Here is a 12,899-nt window from a genome sequence, read left to right as displayed (position 1 = left end):
TTACAGCTTGTGCAAAGCTTATTTAACGAAAGTTTAAGTAATCAGCGAAAGTCATTTCTGGGCAAAGACTGACAGATATGAAGCCTCTTTTCACACTTCATAAGAGGTGGAGAGGGTAGCCATAAAATTTACAGCTGAATAGTACTCTGTTCAGCTTAACTTTATAGAATTATTAGTGTTCCAGGCTTGCGATGGATTTTATGATGGTTAAATATTTTAAACTATTCTATGTGTTTTGCGGAGCTGAGCTGTTAGTGCAATAATAGCGACCTACCCCTGCAAACCCAGGGACCTGAACGCTCCCATGGGGCTGGTGTTGTGCTAAAAATGTGTTTGCAGCTGAACTGAGCTGCATGAGATATTAATAAAACACCAGCGATACGTTCCCTGTGCAGAGACTCACCTCTGGCTATGGAAGTACGAATTCCCGGGATATGGAAAAGAACAGATGGGGTGTGTGGGTAAGAAAGGAGTCAGGAGGGAGCTGGCACCTTCAGCATCTCTGTCCCGGCTCCTGCAGCACAGGGACATACAAGTTTTGCTGTATCGGAGATGTGGTGGAGAATAAGTGACTGCTTAGAATCATGGAATGGTTTGGGTTGGAAGGGACCTTGAAACCCATCCAGTCCCACCCCCTGCCATGGGCAGGGGCACCTTCCACTAGCCCAGGTTCCTCCAAGCCCCGTCCAACCTGGCCTTGGACACTTCCAGGGATCCAGGGGCAACCACAGCTTCTCTGGGCAACCTGTGCCAGGGCCTGCCCACCCTCCCAGGGAAGGATTCTGAGGACATGACCAATTCTGTGGTAAAAAGGCTGAATAAAAGAGGAAGAGCTTGGCTGTATTTTGAGACTGAGAAATGAGAAGTCTCCGTTTCAGCTGCTCCAGATGAGCATGGCTGTCAGAGAGAGTCACAGGCATTTGAGTGTGAGCCTCTCGAAACGTCATGAGGTGCCCAGATGTTACAGTGAGGGGTAGCACAGACAAATATTTGTCACACAGTGGTTTGGGCTGGAAAGGATCTCTAAAGGCCATCTGGTCCAACCCCCTGCCAGGAGCAGGAACACCTTTCTCTAGATCAGATTGCTCAGAGGCTCATCCAATCTGACCTTGAATGTCTCCAGGGACTGGACATCTACCTCCTCTCTGGGCAAAATGTGCCAGTGTTTTCTGTAGAAAAGTTCATCCTTCTGACAATGTATAACTAAGCAAACAAAAACAATTACTGAAGGTATTTAAATTGTCTGTACCCCCCCCTTTCAACCTCTTTTTTTTTTTTTTTTAATAGTGCTTTAACTGTACCTGCTTACCCAGGAACAAACAACAGAAAGGCTTCCAAAATTCTTTAAAATAATATAAATTATGTGAACTGGAGTAAAGTCCACTTACTTTGAGGTTGGCCAAGGACTGAATCAGGGAAGCAACTTTAGGTACTGCTTAGCCCTGGTAGAACATGGACACAAGGAGGTGGCTCAGTGGACAACTTTTATCAGCATGTGGTTTAAATACACAAAGTATTATGTTTACATTTTTAAATGAATTTTTATTTGAGCACCAAATTAAAGCAATATCTCTGCAGTATTTACTGTGGTTCATAAATCACGGTGGCACTTTGTTCCTGTCCACGAGCTGGCTTATGTGCTAAAGGTTTCAATCATTAGGATGTACAGTATTATCTCAGGCACAGTTGTAGTCCTACAGAAATTATGCCGAGGTGCTTTTGTGCGCCTGAAATTTGTGGAAAACCTTTGTGCACTGAGAGATGTTGGAAAGCTGAGACTGAGGGTACCTTTAGTTGCTGTGCTAACCGGTGCTGATGCTCTTGGGCACATGGTGTGACCCTTGGGGACAGTCCTGTGGGGTTGGACTCGATGATCCTTGTGGATCCCTTCCAGCTCAGCATATCCTGTGATTCTGTAACTGCATGGAAAATTCTCCTGTGTCTTTATGCAGCTCAGGAAAATCACTTCCCACTTCAGTTCGCAAATTCCCAGCGTTTGCCTCTGACATCGACTTCAACCCGATTTAAGGTCTTCTGGGTGTTGAAACCCAGATTTCAGGTAAAAATCTCAGTTCCAGGGCAGTGTTAGGCCCTAGAGGTTTTCCTTTCTGGTTGTTAATACCAACAATTCCTAATCCTGTTCCTCTGACTCTCAAAAGCGCCTTTGGGAGGTGCCGGGTGATCCCGCACTCAAACGGTTAATTTGCGCTACGTTCTGTTAAAGAAAAGGAAAACTGTCACCCTGTCATTTTAGAGTCTGACACTAAGCTTGTCAAAAGAGACAGCTGTTAAACTGAATTACTGTTGACATGCAGAGAAACGGCCCTTTGCCAGATGTAAAGGACATCTGCGGCAATGAAGTGGTACAGGGTGGCTTTTAAAATGTGGTCATACTGGTATTGAATGGGGCGTCTATGGCATTAAAACGTGGCCTTGACTCAGACAGTTTAAGGCAGCGAAGCAGAGCCACTGCCAAGCACAAAGAAGTGCTGATCTGTTGCTGTATCCATAACTTATGCATGAATATGAAAACAGAGCGGTGTCAAAGCTATTAAGCTCTTATCGTGTCTCCGGGAGGATGTGGGTTTAAAACACACAGTAGGAAATATTGTGCGTCTCTGGGCCCTTGAATGTGCGGTAGGTGAGGTGTGAATTCATGAGGTGGATTATGCAGGGAATGAATTGAAATAAGTCGTCTCGTCTTCGGCTAACAACTGCTCAGACAAGAATTGCAAAGGGCATTAAGCTCAGGGAAGTGAGGCTGGATGTGCCTCGGTGTCTCCCGATAAGGCTCTCGGCGTGCGGAGCACGTGGTGGGTGCTGGGGAGGGTCCCCTCTGGAGAAAGGGAGCAAGGAAAAATGGAAATATAGGGACCTGTAAAATTCCGTCCTTGTATCTTCATGTGATTTTCATAAAATAGCCAAGATACCAAATGAATATTGTAAAAAAAAAAAATACAGTTATTATGAATATTTTATAATTTAGCGATTGAACCAACAGTAGGGAATTCTGCACATTATGTAAGAGTGCAAGGCTTTGATTTGCATGTTTTTAGTGTAGGAATAAAGCTGTTTGGGGGGGAAAAATAGTATCAGTTAAGCAATTTTGCTAAATGTATGAAAAATGAAATGTTATGAGATGAAATATGTATTCATTACGGAATGAAATTGATGTTTGAAGCTAAAAAAAAAAAAGATATTTTGGCCAAACATCCTTTTGAATATGTTAGCAGATCATATCTTGATTTATTTGTATGTTTAGTGGTGGCAGAAACTGAAGAGTTTGCCATCTGGGGGGAAGGAGGCAAATGATATTTCGGAATCAGACAGGCTGACCTGCTCCTTTCTGCAGGAAACCAACACCAGTTTGTTCTGGACAGGGAAAAAATGCTGGAAGAAGTGGGTGTGAGAGGAGGTTTCTTCTTTGAAAGAGGAAAATCTGCTTTCCACCTCTCTGCAGAAATGCTGACGCCAGTTGAGGTGGACTCATTTCTCTGCAGGGTGGTGGAAAGACCAGGGCTTGTTTAGGTCTTGAGGTGATTTGGGATGGTTCCAGGAAACATTCCCATTCCCACAGGGAACATTCCCATTCCCACAGAGAACATCCCTTTCCCATGGAGAGCATTTGGCATCTCGTGCTGCCGTTGTCCTGCACCGCAGTGCCGAGGGGTGGATGATCCGTGCCCGTGGTCCAGCTGGATGGATTCCAGGCTGCTGGGGACGTGTTGCAGTGTGTGATTTATGAAGGTGGCTCTGTGCACATTGGAGGGAGGCTGGGCAGTGCTGCTGCCACGTCTGACCCGAGGGCCACCAGCACGTGTAGCCAGTGGTGCTCCCACCGGTCCATATGGCCGTGGTTGGCTGGGGCACAGCAGGACACGGCAAATATCTGGGATCTAACACGGCCCTTCCTGAAATCTCATTTATCAACAGCTCCAGAGCTCTGCCATGTGCTTGGGAGGCAGGAAGGAGTATCAGTGTTTAGCCACCGTGGCACAGGCAGCAGGCAGAGGGTGGTGGTTTTGTCTGTGCAGCCTGCAGGAGTCGATGGCTCGTGCTTTGTCCTGGCCTCTGCAAGAGGAGCAGCCAGGAAGACTCTGCTCCCCTGGGATCAGAGAACATGGGTATGTTTTGGGGTTTATTCTGTTGGGAGAGTTGTTTCCTCAGGACTGACTTTGATGACTACATTTGGAATGTATTTTAGTTTGTGGAATGCAAGGGAACAGGTGGCTGCCTTACAGGACCTCCACCATCTCATGGGGCTGTTCCAGGGACTCCTGGAAGCTATTGGAGCTTCCAGCCTGGTGGGGTAAGGGCAAGACAGACTCAAGAGGAAATTGCTTTACAGTGAGAGTGGTAAAACACCAGAACAGGCTGCCCAGAGAGCTGTTGGATGGCCCATCCCTGGGAACATTCCAGGTCAGGTTGGACAGGGCTGTGCGAGGACAGGGCTTGGGTGGTCATCTCCACCCTGCCTCACACTGGAGCTGTGTGGGCAAAACATCACACACACCTGCAGAAGGATGTTGGATTCTGCCATGAAAAGGGCTGAAGTCTCAAACCCACTCCTCACAGGTTAGGCAGAGTTCAGTGCTGCAGGTTTGAGCCAGAGCACACTCACCTATTTATGTAGGTTTAACTCTGCTGCAATGATTAACTTCTTACAAACATGTACAAGGTGGAACATCTAAATAAACAGGAACAAGCTTATTATTAGATGGCAGGTTTTTCTGTGATAGCTCTTATAATGTCATCATGAGTTTATTAAAGCTTACCATGAAAAATCTCTCTCCTAATCTGAGCTCTTTCATACAGCTTCCCATTTTGATTGGCACCAAAATAAAATAACTAACTTATAAATTATAATGTATGATTTAAATGATGGATAAATGCATTATTTGTAAGGCATTGCAAGGATCAACATATGCAGCTTTAAGAAAATAAAAAAATATTTTACCAGGATAATAATAGGGCAGAACTCAGCTCTTTCTGTGAATATTCTCACTGAATACTGATATGAGATGATCTTTAAGGTCCCTTCAGACCCAAACCATTCTACGATTCTGTGATTAATTTTAATAATCAAACAGATCTGGGAAAAAAAGCTCAATGTAAACAATCATTTCAGCTTCATCTTCTAACTGTCATTTCAACTTCATCCTGTAACCAGCCCAAGGATGGTTTATGTTGGAAAAGACCATAAAAATCATCTTGTTCCACCCCCTATCACGGGCAGGGACACCTTCCACTAGGCAAAGTTGCTCCCAGCAGCACTTCCAGGGATAGGGCATCCACAGCTCCTCTGGGCAGCTTGTTCCAGTGCCTTCCCATCTCTACATTCTCCTCAGAGACACTTCCCAGCTTCGTGTTGTCATTGAAACGACCCCAAAGTTTGTAAATCTGTTCCTGCTCAACCTGTTTGCTGATGTTGGAAAGGCAGGTTTCTTGTCTTTTTTTTTTTTTTTTTTTTTTTTTTTTTTTTTTTTTTTTTTTTTTTTTTTTTTTTTTTTTTTAATCTTTATGCCAAGAAATGAAACTTCCTGAGCTCCCTGGGAGATGTTCTCTGGGAGATGTTCCCGGGCACGGTGAGCAGGGCTGAGTTACTGCAGGTCTGTCATTGACCACCAGAAGGTAATACAGAATGGCTCCTTAGAATCCATCTCTTGGGAAAACAGGGATCTCCAGACAGGGAAAGGACTCCTTGGCTACTTTTCACACACCCTATTTTAAATTGAGCTTTTAATTCAGCTTGTATGTGGCCTGATAACTGCTCCTTACTGGGAGCAGAACCTCAGGTAGGGTGGAATGTGCTCTGCCAAGGCTCAGACGTGGCTCAGTGAGGTCACTTCACAGTGCTGGTGCTTGGTGAGAACCATTAATAGGCTTTAAATCTGACTGTGCAAGTCCCAACATGGAAAATGTGGCTTTTGTCCCCAGAGTTTTGCAGCTTTAAATGAGTTAATAGCACATCTCAGGCTAGATCTGGGTGCATATTATAAATGACTAATTTATTTCATGAATTTAGCATTTCTTCCTACTTGGAGTGTGATTTCTATGAATAATTTCCTCTCTAAAGATACTTTTTTCCTCTTTCTTTGTGGTTTGAATTGAAGAAATATTTGGAAACTGAGAGGGTTGTTACCTTTGTGTGCTTGGATGTTCACAGCATCTTTTTGGCCATCCAAAATTCAGTTTCCAAGGCTGAAAGGCAGGTCTTGCAGAGACAAAATGAGGCTTCACAGCACGATGGGAACCCTCTCAACATTTAAAACCCATCAAGACAGGCATGGATGCTGCAGCTCCGTGTTCAGTCCAAATGTGAGGCAACATTTACTCTGGATTTATAGAGTTTAACACTGCAGGGAGTTTGGGATCTCTGTGAACTATAACTCCACTGCCTCTAACGTATTTTAGTGCAAAATCCTTTGTGGTCTCAGTTGGTTGGCAGTGGGGCTGGTCTCAGGGTAAGGTCAGGAGGGATTATGTTGTTTCTTTTAGTGTAGTTTTGCCCTGTGTGTAATTCTCACAGTCGAGCTGCACATTTACTCTTTGCTGACTGGCTGGATAAACCACATCCTGCATAAATATATTGATAAATAGCTGAGGTAACATCAGCTAAAGAAGAATCAGAGCTGCCCCAAGGAGGAAGGTGACTCCTTTTCCATCTTTGTTTGCACTGAACATGTGTCTTGTTTCAGTGACTTTTTCAGGAGAATTTAATCTTTTTGGAAATGCTGTGAAAAGCCATATCTTTATATCCTTAAATATCTTAAGTCTTGTCCCGTGCCCATATTTTAAGATTAATTTCACAGGTACAACCAGCTCCTCCAAACATCAAGTCTTTTTCCTTTTAACCATAAATGCAGTTATTTTACTCTTTCTTCTTCGTTTTCTTTTTAAAAGGCTCTTTATTAGTCCAAATGGACATGCACCGGGTAGAAGTTTTCTCTAAATTAAATGGAAAATCCATTTTTTTGCATATATTTTCTCATGTAATCAACTATCACCTTGTCTCAGGGAACGTAATTTTCAACAGAGGAACTGAGTTTTGGTTATATTTGCTTTATCTGCAGGGATTTTTCATAATTTATAGAAGGGGTAGGTACAAGTAGAGAGGAGGAAAGAGGAGGGCAAGTATGGGTGGGCTCACTGAGGAGCTGATTTACAGAAATGGGGCTCCCCTGGGCCTGACTTGCAACCAACACACTTTGCCTTTTATTTATTTATCTGGCTACTTAACGCTTCTTACTGTTTCTCTTAAATGAATTAATTTACCCTACAAAGCACTCCTTGCAATAATCAATGACTCATTACACTGAAAACCCGCAGGAAATACTAATTAAATGAAAAATGTGCAAGAGGAATGTTCAGCCTCTGTATTTCTAGCCAGCCAGATAATTTAGGGCTTTCTTTTCCCCAAGTTCTCTGCAGTTACAGGAGAGGTTTTTACCTCGAGCCCCAGGGAGCTGGGATGGCTTAAAATGTGTGGGGATGTTTTCCAGACACGCCAAATCCAGTTCATTTCTCATCAATATCCACAGGAAATAATAATCTGTTTATACATCACATTTCTCTGAGCTCTGCAAGGTTCTGGTTATGAATTCCTTCCAGCTGCTTTTCTCATTCCCACAGCAGAATTGCATGGGAAGGGTTACCCCCTTGTCCATCAGCTGCTCTAACAATTATTGACTGATAACCATTGGTCATTCCAACCTTCCCCCAAGCTTTGATAAGGATTTTATGTACTTATTATGCTCTAAAATGTCTCCTCGCCCGGAAAGGTCTTGAACTTCAGGTTGGGTAGCTGACACAGCCACCTTTTTGGGATGCTTGAGTAGAAAAAGGTTAACAGTATGGAAGTTGGAGGTTTTGTATCTTTAGAAATGCTGAAACTGAGAGTGGGTTTGAAACTCCTGCTTTTTTTGAACTGTGGGAGGGAATGTGTCCCATTCCCTTCAGCAATGCTGGGTGGGCAAAAATGGAGGTTTCTTTGATTCATTTCAATTTAGAGAAAGTAGGTTCAGTAAAGCCATAAAATAAAGAGATTAGAACAAGATAAAGAAAATAAAAAATCCCAAGAAACAACCACCACTAACAAAACAAAACAAAACAAGCAGCTGTGGCAAAGCTTTATCTGCATCCTTTGCATTGCTGGGTTTGTGCACCTTGGTTTTCTGTTCTGATTGGTTCTCCCCAAACCACTTTTCACCTCTCTTAGTTTCTTTGCGTGTGTTGTAGATTTAGGTTTTCTTGAAGATCACTCTGTACCCCAATTCAGGAATATTTTCACCACAGCAGAGCAAATGAGCTGCTCCCATTTTGGTTTGGCAGGTGGCCAAATATCAACCTGGGACAATTCCCACCCTGGGAGGGGTCAAGGCACATGCACCAGCAAAAACTACTTTATTTTAAAAGTAATATGGGAAAAGTGGGAGAATAAGGAAGAGAAGGATGAATTATCAATTCAGTTTTAAGGCAGCAAGGATTTAAGTCAGTTTAGCTCCCCATGATAATTAACCTACCCAAAGAACTGTAAAGGGTAACAACATAGAGGATGAACTCCTTAAAGTGTAGGTGACCCACAGAAATCTGGATGAACACATGGCACTGCCTCTGATTTTGGTTTTCAGCAATAGATTGCATTAAAATGGTGGCAGTGCATTGAAGATTTTTATAATACTTTGTTCTCAAGTTCAAGGAGGTGTTTCTGAGGGGATGTTGGACTGTGTTGTAGGCAGGGAAGGCAGGACTGGGTGCTTCAAGTTGAGGGGGAAAATATACTTCAATCCCAAATGGATGAAACTTAAGATAGAAATACATGTTTTAATTCCTAACTCTGGGGTTTTAGGGAGAAAATAATTGGTATTAGTAGTGTACTGAGACTGTTTGTTCTGTGAATCAAAAGCTGGATGTTTTCCTTGCTCCTTTGTAATTTTATCGAAGGAAAATTATAGAAATCTTTGGCTTTTACTGGTCCAATCTTTTCAGTGCTTCAAGGCATTGATACAGGTTACCCAGCTGGCTTTTTGTCTAGTTTCTCCCTCATCAGCTTTTTGGAATTCAGTGAGACTGATGGATTATAGCACTCTGGAAATCAGGCCCTATATTCTGATGTCTACAAAACATAAAAGAGGTTGGAGTGTATAAATTTTGCCCTCAATCTACAATATATTCCTTGAAGACAATAGGGGGAAAAATCATATAAAATTGTCTCTTTATTTGGAGGTACTTTAACATCAGAGAGGATTTGCTTCCAGCTAAGAAAACCTTTGTTACAGAACTACAGATGTTTGATATGCTGCAGTATCAGATAAACTTTGTTAGTGCCCAGTGGAACAGAGCTGATAATTGAAGAACTCACAGGATTTTGGGCAGTAAAATATCTCCAGTGAGTGCTGAGATCAGTGGGAAAATGGGATGTATAAATCTGCAGTGAGAGGAGAGGAACAGGAGGGGAGAGTTCTGCACTCAATTTTGGCAAACCCAAACCACCACTGAAGGATGTTAAAGAGAAACAAAAGTGAGGAGGTGATATCTTTGGGCACAGAAGTTATTTTTTCAAAGAATTTTCTCGTTAAATATAATGTTGGACAAGAGCCCATGGAAATTCTCAAGTCACTGGAGACTCCTGCTGTCGCTTGGCATGGGGGGAGACGATCTGATCTAGTGGAGGAATCAGCCTCTAGCCCTGCGTAGTCCCAAAGTATCTCCTGCAACACATTGTTGGGTGTTTCATTCAGTAGAAATGGCCACTGGAGGCATCGAGGTGGAGAAAGGTCCAGGCAGGAAACCCATGGCCAAAACTGATGGATAAACTGGTGTCGTGTGACGGGATGAAGAACATCAACCTGTGAAGGAGCACTGCTGCCTGAGAAGAAGGTTTATCACATGCAGGGTCAGCCAGCCCTGGATGATTCCAGAAGTAATTATGAACCTGGGAAGAGCAGGACAGGGCACAGCAAAGCCACCAGAGGAATTTGACAACGAACTGGGGAGAGCAAAGGCGGTGCCATGAAGGGGGAGACGCTGGGGCACCTGTTGTGACAGCTGTGCCTGAGCATCCAATGACCAGATCAGGGTGGATAACGAGACAATCTGCTCATTTAAGAGTGTATATACAAACCCAGCAGGGACATGAAACTGTTTTGCTTTGTTTTACTGATAATGTGTTATTGGAGTCATGTCTCTGACTGTGTCTTAGAGTGGGTTCAAAACAATTACTTACATAACACGGGATATATTTAAGTCAGGGAAGAGCAGGGACGGGGAAATGCGTGTATCTCAATTTGTGGTTAAGAAGCAAAATGAAATTATGTTTTTCTGAATAGATTTATTGATTTCTGGTTTTTCCAGCATAGGGATATCCATCTCAAGGGCTGCATGCCCCTTGCAAAACTTGAACTGTGGAGTAATCAATGGATGAGACTATGATGCATCTCTTGCCAGCTGCTGGTTCATACTCTAATAACTGCATTATTCTAAGAGTAAACTTAAAAATAAGCTCAATCAGTGCATTCTCCGAAAGTTGGACTCCATCTCTGGGTGGCTGTATCTGGTCCAGGGTGTCCAGAAAATATCTGGTGCAGCCCCTGCAGTGTCCTGTTGCAGTGCTCTGCTTTACAGGTGTTCAGGCATCTTCTGCAGCAACTTTGACATTGATTTCGAGGTGGCAAAGGCACAGTTTTAGCAAAATTTCATCCACATGTGAAAGAAAATTGTATTTGGTGCTCGCTCACAGAGCAGAGTGACAACATCAAGGAAAACAAAAGGAAAAATAGAACTCATAGAGCAGTTCTTTGGGCACCAGGAATTAGCAGAGTCCAGGGACGCTCCCACCCTGCAAACCTGGCTCACAAAGAATGGCATTCCATGCAAGGGTGACCACTGCTGCTTTGATTTCAAAGGAAAACCACTTTGAGAAACTTTGAATAGGAAGACAAGATTCGTGGGATGTAAATACCTGGTGGGTGCAGCCAAGCAGCACAAAATATGTGTAGAGGGAGCTGGAGTGTCCCTGCCAGAGAGACTGTGCTTGCAGATCATCGTGTACAAGGAATAATTACAGCAGGGTTTGTCAGCTGAGTCGGTGGAGGGGGGAATTCTCTATCTGTTAATCAATGCAGGGAAGGATGAAGCACCCATAAACCATTCATCTCACTTTAGCTTCTTGTTTATATTTAATTAGAGTTGTTCTGATTTGATTGGGAGAAATGGAGGTACCTTGGAATATAGGATTGTCGGATGGAGCACCTTGGAGAGCGTTTCCTGCTGTGAGATCCCTAGGACAATGGGTCCAGTAGGTCCAGTAGGTTGGACTTTTATTTCCAAAATTAGCAGCTATGAATTGGTCACAGGGTAGGAGCCCTAAATCCCAGGGAAATAAGAGATGGATGCACCTAGCCAGTGTGAAGGAAGTTTTTAGCAGTGTGAATTAGGTAATTTCTATCATTCCTCTTTTCTCAGTTTCCCCATTCCTTTATTTTTATATATATGTACGAGGAGGATACTTAACAAAAAAACTTCATTCTCCCCTTGTTTCATTAACCACAGCCAAACCAGAGTGAGACCAAGGCATTTTTTTACTATTATTTTTTAATCCCTTGTGAAATTGTTTACCTTTTCTTCCCATAATTTCCATGGGGGTAATAGATAAGGCTGTAGCACCTATACATAGTTATGGGATGTTTTATAACTCACATGTACTGTGTGGTGCAGATAGATGCCAACTGCAAGCATAGAAAACCCCAGTGTGCCACTTGCATTTCATTTCATTTTAATTTGACTTTAAATCAGTGATCTTTTTTTTTTTTTTGGTAAGAGAGTTCTTTACAATGCTTTTATAAATTGAGAAGTTATTGCTAAACCTTGGAGTCCCACATACGAGTCTCGAAAACTGCAGCTTCACTAAAAACTGTGCAGTAAAATGTGACATTCCTTGATGCATGCTTATTATGGGTAAATATTTCTCTAGGTAGTGCCTGGAAATGTTAATTAATTTCAGATCCACCCTCTTTTTGTCCACGTATGCAGATTTCAAATCTGTGCCTCCACCAGTGTTGACACGGTGCAATGATGCAGCCGAGCTCTCAGATGTCTGGCTCGAAGAGTTGTGAAATGATCAAGCAGACAAACCCAACCATTTCAGCCTTGTCAATCTAGTTCTCAGTGGACAGATGCCCTGGTGCTGGAAAAGCAGCATGCCCTGCAACACCTCTTGGCAGCGTGGAAAAAAAGAGCCAGAGATCTCTGAGACACGAAGCACGACCGGATTCTCAGCTCCAAAAAATCGTGTTTGTGGCCCCGCTGGAGCTGCTGGGTGAGGCTGTGTGGGTGGGGACACGTGTGGGACCTCTGGTTTGGGCGTGAGGAAAGGGGTTTCTGCTCTCTCAGACTGTTCATCTGATCTGCTTCTAGAGCAAGTTTTCTTGGATTAGTGGGTGATGATCCAGGTTTGTGCACTGAGAGCTCTGGAGTGAGCCTGGTTCGTTGGTGGAATTTGTGGATTGCATCGTTAATTAATTAAATGGTATAATTTAAAATATTTTATCGGCTGCTTATCCAGCAGGAATTGACTAAACTGTTGAAGGAAACAGGAGGTCTTGGGTTTCTGTTGGCACAGCAGCAGGGACAGCCCTGTCCTGACTGTCCATGGTCACGTCCCCTTGAAGGCCATCACTGGAAGCCCCATCCCAGGCGTCCTCTTGGGCACAGCAGGGGAGGGGGATGAGGATTCATTCTGTTCTGTCCACGCTGTCCCTGGGGATGTCTTGGTAGGCCCAGTTCCAACAAAGCCCAGCCTGGTGCAGCTGAACCCACCCCCCAGTGCACAAACCCTGGAAATCTTGCAAGGTGGGTTTAAAACCCGGCAGAACCCACCGAATTTATGGTACAGAAATGTG

General features: G+C 43.5%; 1 long non-coding RNA gene across 3 annotated transcripts in view; it reads left to right on the top strand.

Moving 5' to 3' along the window:
- The window catches only part of LOC114062062, a 78,065-nt gene extending 65,783 nt beyond the window's left edge, over positions 1 to 12,282 (top strand). For all 3 annotated transcript variants that reach the window (XR_003572303.1, XR_003572302.1, XR_003572301.1), the window contains one exon: positions 12,031 to 12,282. This is a non-coding gene — a long non-coding RNA (uncharacterized LOC114062062). The remainder of the gene's footprint in view (positions 1 to 12,030) is intronic.
- Positions 12,283 to 12,899: the final 617 nt, after the last annotated feature.

The sequence above is a fragment of the Empidonax traillii genome, unplaced genomic scaffold (genome assembly GCF_003031625.1).
Source record: "Empidonax traillii isolate 1590-97213 ecotype Southwest subspecies unplaced genomic scaffold, ASM303162v1 scaffold380:size670999, whole genome shotgun sequence".
NCBI lineage: Eukaryota > Metazoa > Chordata > Aves > Passeriformes > Tyrannidae > Empidonax > Empidonax traillii.
Note: the sequence above shows the minus strand (reverse complement) of the source record. Positions and strands in the feature narration are given on the sequence as shown.